Source organism: Corvus brachyrhynchos, unplaced genomic scaffold (assembly GCF_000691975.1).
Source record: "Corvus brachyrhynchos isolate BGI_N302 unplaced genomic scaffold, ASM69197v1 scaffold48, whole genome shotgun sequence".
Lineage (NCBI taxonomy): Eukaryota > Metazoa > Chordata > Aves > Passeriformes > Corvidae > Corvus > Corvus brachyrhynchos.
Window position 1 is genome coordinate 2,850,943 of NW_008240027.1, and position 6,739 is coordinate 2,857,681.

At 46.0% G+C, this 6,739-nt stretch overlaps 1 long non-coding RNA gene across 1 annotated transcript in view; it reads left to right on the forward strand.

Annotated features, from left to right (window-relative positions):
- Nucleotides 1-6: 6 nt before the first annotated feature.
- Nucleotides 7-6,739, forward strand: part of LOC108448991 — a 24,170-nt gene continuing 17,437 nt past the window's right edge. Inside the window, exon 1 of the long non-coding RNA XR_001865083.1 lies at nucleotides 7-464. This is a non-coding gene — a long non-coding RNA (uncharacterized LOC108448991). The remainder of the gene's footprint in view (nucleotides 465-6,739) is intronic.

Below are 6,739 nucleotides of genomic sequence, written 5' to 3' on the forward strand. Positions count from 1 at the left end.
TCTTTCCCTCTGATCTGTACCTTTCACTGAGAGTTCAGCTTTCTTCAGGTGTGTTATCTCCAGAGGGCTTAATTTGGAAGGCTTTCACTATGCTTTTTTTCATGTCAGTGAGGAAGAGGCTCTTGCTTCTAGGTGGGAAGTCCCTAAATCAGGGACTCTGATCTGTGCTTTTGAGGTGGTGCTGGGTTTGCTTGTGTCCCCTGCAAGTCTTGTTTGGCAGCCTGTGGGACATGACTGCTTCATCACTGAATCTCAGTGCCTCCCCTCTGGGAAGGGCTGAATCTGTGCCATGTTTTTTCAGTTACATGTGATAAACCACACCAGGCAGTTTATGTGAGCTCCCTGGCTTCTGAAAAAATGATGGGAAAGTGTCTTCTTGGTGAGGAAATGGGGTTGGCAAGGCAGAAGGTGGCTTTCAAGAATTCCAAAAGATATTCTGACCAGCAAGGAGAGCATCAAAGCAGGTAAACTGATCTTTAATGTTTTTAGAAATTTCTGCTTTCCCTCCCCGAGGTTTTCCTGGGAGGTGAGTGAGCAAACCGAGGGAGAGCCATCAGTGTGATTTATGGGGAACTAATTTCAAACAAATGGCAACCAAGCAGCTCTAGTCTCAAAGCTCCCCCGTTCAGTCCCCTCGGGAGCCAGTGACACAGGATTTTGCTGACCTTTATGTGCAATATTTCACGAAATGCAATCAGCCTTGCGCTTACCAGTGTGGTTTCTGTATTGTTGGTTGCATAAAATGAAGCTCCTATTTTTCATTGTGTGGTATTTTTTCTGCTCTCTCTTCCTTCCCCACATGTTTATTAAATCCTTTATCAGGGATGCAAAGATGCCTTTGTTATTTGGAGGGCTGTGGGTGGGCTGGCTTTCAAGGTAGTGAGTAGCTTTGTTAATTTTCAAAACTAATAATTTTCTTCGGGCCACTCCAGTGGCAGCAACAGGCTTCAAATTTGGCTGCCATGGAAACACTGCCATGGTAACTGAAAGGCCTGACAATCAACCTTCCTCCCTTCCTTCCTCCCTTCCTTCCTCCCTTCCTTCCTCCCTTCCTTCTTTCCTCCCTCCCTCCTTCCCCCCTTCCCTCCCTCCCTTCCTCTCTCCCTCCTTCCCCCCTTCCCTCCTTCCTTCCCTCTCTCCCTGCTTCCCCCTGCCAGATTCCATCAGCACATTTAAAATTCTCCAACCATAGAAATTAATTTCTCTGGGAAGAACAAAAAAGGTTGTAAAACCAATGGTGCCATTTCACTGCCATTGTTTGGAAAAAAAAAAATAAAGCTCTTTCAAGTCTGGAGGGAGATGTCACTGAGACACAAATTCTCCTCCAATGTGGAAAAAAAACCCAACTCTAAAAGAAATGCTTCATCTTTAGATTGTTCTGTGGGGACTTGCTGTCATGGGAAATTGGACTCTGCACCCAGCCCAACATCTGTAATACTGAGGAGGGTGAGAATTGACTCATCCAGTGGTTGTGAGCCGCAGTACCAGTGTTGTGCTGGGTCCCTTCCAGCTAATTAATTTGACACCAGATTTTCTGTTGCTGCCTGTCACAGCTGCTTTCACACTAAGATTGGTTAGCAAAGTTTGGCAGGCTGACAAGCAGCCCCAGTTCAGCAACTTTGCTCTGATTCAGCCTGGAGTGGGAGGGAAGGGGGAATTGGGCCTCCTGAAATGTTTTGCTCAGCAAGAAGCAGGGCGAGGGTAAAGACTCTGCAGGGCACGGGGTACAGAGGAGCTTGGAGTCAGATGCTTTGTTTTTGCTTTCCCTTCAATCCAGAACAAAGCTCACGACCTAACTGGCACCACATCTGGTAAGGGTCCTATGGCCAGTTCTGAGGCAACACTGTGTGTGTGTGTGGGTGGGAATCTTGCTTCCCTCATCGTTCCCTTGCCCAAAATCATCACCCTCAGCACTTGAGAGCTTTTCTTGTCAGCTGCCTTAAGAATTGTAGCGCCTGCACCCAGCTCCAGGCTGCTTGTGGGGAAAACAGAGCTGCCTCATCTATTTCCTGCTCCTTTTCTCCTTCTCTTGTTTCACCCTATTTTTCACCCTGATGTTCTTGCAGCAGCTCTAGAACCACTTGCTTAGCCAGGGGACGCTCCTGCAGCCTGCTGTGGGATGAAGTGGAGAAACAGTTCCTGGAGCTGTTCACTGGAGACCTGTGCAGCTGGTCCTGCTTGTCACTGAGCTGTGCCAAGGGATTTTGTTGGTGACAGTAACAATCCAGGGACTCCTGGTGGTGGTGGATGAAGCAGACTGGCTTTTCTTCTCTAGCAGAGGAGTTGAGACAAGTGGTGCTGGAGAGGGGTGAGCAGAACTGGCTGCACTCAGCACTGCTGGGATGATCCAGGAGTGGACTCCATTTGATAACTCACAAGTGAGTGTTGTGTGCTGTGTGGCATTATCCGTGGGGACATGCTGCCTTCAGAGAAAAACGTGTATCCCTGCCATGGAAAACTTCTGTGGAGAAAATGCTTTCTGTGCTCATCCTAAGCACCAAGCTGTGGTACAAATCTTCCAACTGACTTCAGCAAGTGGTGTTCCCACACTGGCTGATTTTCTCTTATGTTGAGCTGTGTCATATCCTTGCTGCTCTACAGAGAACTCTTAACCTATTTTGGGTCTTTTCAAGCTGAGTTTACAGCAATCTGCTAATTCTCTCCAAGCTAAGTGGAGTATGCCATCCAGAACTTCACGTGTTCTGTGAAAAGATCATGTCACCCCTGGCTTGGGAAGGTCCTGTTTATCCCCAACAGGATATTATCTTCCAGCAGCATCAGGATGCAGCTTTTCCTCATGACTGGCCTTAAACTGCCTCACAGTGCCATGATGCCCTGCAAAGCCATTTTTGGGGTGCCACATCAGCACAGAGTGTGTTCTCTCCCATCCCTACACCTGCTCTCAGATCCATTGCAATGCAGGAAAGGGTGGCTGTAAAACTGCCTTATTCTGAGAAATTTACTTCAAGATCTACTTGAAACTGGAGCAGGCTCCCACTCCTGCAGGAAATACCATGAGGGTCCTAGAGGTTTGACTATCCCACTTTTCATTGTAGGCCCGAACAGCTTGGGCAGCTTTGAAGGCCCTCATCCAACTATTTTTCACCAAACATGGTGCTGGAGCAGCTGATTTCCCCATGCAATTGCATTGCAGGAAGCCAGCAGTTATATCTGTGCTGGTGGCATGAACACAGTCCTAAGGCTTGGGCTGGAAATGCCAGAACAGTCTGTCTGATCCTAACTGGAAACCTTGCTGGCATATCAATGAGCTCTGCTGCAGTCACAGGCTGCGATTGTGAATTTATAGGGGAAGTGATCAGATTAATTGAGCAGCAGTGAGAGTGTTCAATTACACTGGCTTCTGATTAATCACCCTTAGTTGAACCATGTCAGCACACTTCCTACTACCAAAAGCATTGCCCAAGGTGTGTGGAGCAGCAAGGCCTTTAATCAATGGCAAAGCCAAACATTCCTCAGCACCAGCAGTTCCTCTCCTGCCTTGTTGATTCTGTGTAGGAATTTATAAAAGTCTCAGCCAAGTATGCGAAGCCATTTTGCTTTTGATTCTAAAAAAGACTGGGATGATGAGGGAGATCTTTAGGAAATCAGTTGGCAGCTTGGACTCATCTCTTTGATATGGAGATGTCAGCTATCATCAGTGTAACATTACAAACACTGTCCCTTGAAAGTGATCCTACTACTGGTGTGCTTTCCTTCCACACACATTATCCCAAGGGATGGTGATTGTAGGGCATCTCTGGGGAAGACACTAAGCTGGCACTGGAGCTACTCTGAGAAGAGTTACTCCATCTTTTCAGCCTGTTTCTCCTGGCATCCCTTCCGTTCTTTACAGGGCTAGAAGTGATATAAGCCCTCAATCTATCTGTTGGGAGTCGGGGCTACTTGCCTTTCCCACCTTCAAAGCCATGTCCAAATGCCATGAAAGGTTTGGGCTGTTGTGAAAGTTCCATGAAATTTTTGGGCCGTTGTGAAGGTTGGAGGAGAGCCTGAAGGGGACATATGAGCGTATCTTTAGCCATTCTCTACCTCTCAGTCCATGCAATAACCTCATCTTCCAATGTAAGTATCTCTACTTTTCTGAATGTTACTCCTTGTAATCTATTCCTTCTGAGCCTTTGCATGTTCAGGTAAGTGCCTTGAGCCCTTTGGGTGGGAACTCTCCCATTCTGGTTCCAGCTGTGTGCACCAAGGCAGGTCACTCCCTGACACACTGCCCTGATGCCTCCCTGCTCCACAGAAATCTCTCTAATTTCTCACCTGACTCTGATAAGTTTTCTCTGGTATCTTGGTATCTGCAGCCACTAGCTTGTTTCTGCTTTCCTCCACTCTGGGAACATTAGACCAGAGGTCACGTTTTCACAGCAAAAATTCTAATTGCTCCCTAAGAGCAGGGCTGTCTGCTGTTGACTTTCAGCCCTGTTACATTACCGAGGTGCTCTTTGGTATCATGCTTGTGATACTCGCATCTTCTTCTAAATGAGGGCTCGGTGTCATCACCAGATCTCACTGCCTGACTTCTCTTTCTGTCTGGGTCATCAGCTAAAGTGATTTAATTGCTTGATGAATTCCATTGTTCCTGCTTTCTCCTCACTTGTTAGATCCTGTCCTGTCAGCACAAGCATGGCATAAAATTCTGGCTTCTGTGCAGATTCCTCTCAGGGGCTCACATCACCGAAGTTACTTTTACACAAAATGTATGTATGACCAATCTCCTCACGAAAATATACAGAAATATATTTGTGCTGTGTTTCTAGGTGAAAGGAAGAACCTCCCTGGGAATGAGTGTGTGGGTGGCAGCCCGCTGCATAAGCAGTGCTGCTCTTTTGGGCTCTGCAGTAGCTAAAGGATGTGCTTTCTTGTCCTCCAGATTCACATTTTACCTTCCTAATATTCCAATTAAAATAAGCAGATCCCTATAGCTTGTGAAGATTTATAAAACTCAGTGCCTTTTGCTTTATCACAGGAAGTTATATACAGCTGTAAGAAAAGTTAGAGATCTCCTGTGTGTTTTTTCTGTTTTCTTCCCAATATTTGAGTATTTTTGCTTTAACAAGTCCAAATTCCTCCTCCTTTTGCTAACTAGTCAATATCTAAATCACACAGTCCCTGTTTATGCTTTGACTCACACCCTTCTCCCTGGCCATGTTGCTTCTGGAGTATGGACAGTTGTCCATGCTCTTCTATGCCATACAGTCTGCATACTGACTTCTCCAGGGGAGGACTTGGTCCATAATCTGGAGGCATCTCCAGGTGACCAGCTCTGTTTTACCTCTCAGGTGGAGGAAATCTCTCACCAGAGGCTGTGTCCATAGTCATCTCCCTCAGGAATTAAGACCAAGACCCCAGCTTTGCCCACTTTCATGCAGTTCCCTGGCAATATGAGGATCCTCAGGGTCTTGACCACCCTGCTTAATTCTGTGCCTGAATTAAGCACTTTATAGGTTACATGAGAACAGGTGCTGGGCAATCTTGACTTTCCCATCAGAGTTTTTGGTCCAGTTCACAGCTTTGTTGTGGCACAAGCAGCCACATGTCAGCTCCCCTTGCCTTTGGCACATGCGAGGCAGCCCTCTCCTCCGCCACGGGTGGTTAAGCTCCCCTGAATTACAGAGTATTTATTGCACAATAAGAACACACACAGACTGTTGCTGTGACTGCTCATGGTGAGTTGTTTCAATGCTTAAAGCCTGTGGCTGGATATGGAAGGTTTCCAACACCACCAGTTACTCGCAAACTGCACACAGACAGATCCCTTACATTATGGTCTTGGAAATATTCCCCCCTTGGGCTTCTTCATTATCAGTTCAAGATGGCAACAATACAGTCCTATATCTGAATTATGAATGCCAGCCTCTGTCTGCTGCCGTGCAGCCATTCAGCCTTGCCGGAGCTCCTTAGATGGGTTTAATCCCAAAATGAGTTTTGAGGAATGCTGCCAAACTTTTACAACAGCACCAAAGTTGATGAACTGCCCTTCCCTCCCTACTCTTGTAGCTTTTTATTATTTTTATTTGTCGTGTGTTTTTTCTTCTGTTGAATAATTCAGCTAATAGGCTGGCACTGGAGCGCTTGAGAGCTGTTCCCTAATGAGGGAAGCAGCTTGCCAGCTTTTTATCTTTCCAGTCGTTTGACTGCAAACCCAACATTATTAACAAATCACCATGGAAGAGCCGTGGCAATACAGAACAAAATGTTATTGTCTTAACTTAAGTGGGCAAGGAAGGAAAAATAAACAGAATAAAAGAAACCCAAGCCCTGCCCGGGAAAACAAAGTGTGAAAGTGAAGCGTGAGTGGAAGGAAGTGATGGTAATAGAAATCTCTTTGCAACCCCATTCTGTCTCAATATCTGCAAGCAGAGAGAAGCTGTATGGGAGAAAGGATGTTAGCTTGCTGAAGAGACCTAACTCAGAGGATGAGTGTAGGTGTAGCTGTTGGCAGCTCTGTTTCTTGCCATGTTTTAATGAATAAAAGTTTGTATAGAAAGCTTTATTTTCCTTGGCCAACTTCATTATTTTTTTTTAAAGCTGGATCATTTATGGTCCATGTGACAAAGACTGGATTAAAAAAAATCCAGTGTGATGCCTTTTTGCACATTGCTGAATCCCCTTTAAAACGGCATTGACATCACTTTTTCTTGAGTTTGTTCAGACACTGACATATTTCAGGTGAGCAGTTTAGTCCGTGGTCCTCCCTGCTTTTGTCCTTCCCTGGCTGCCC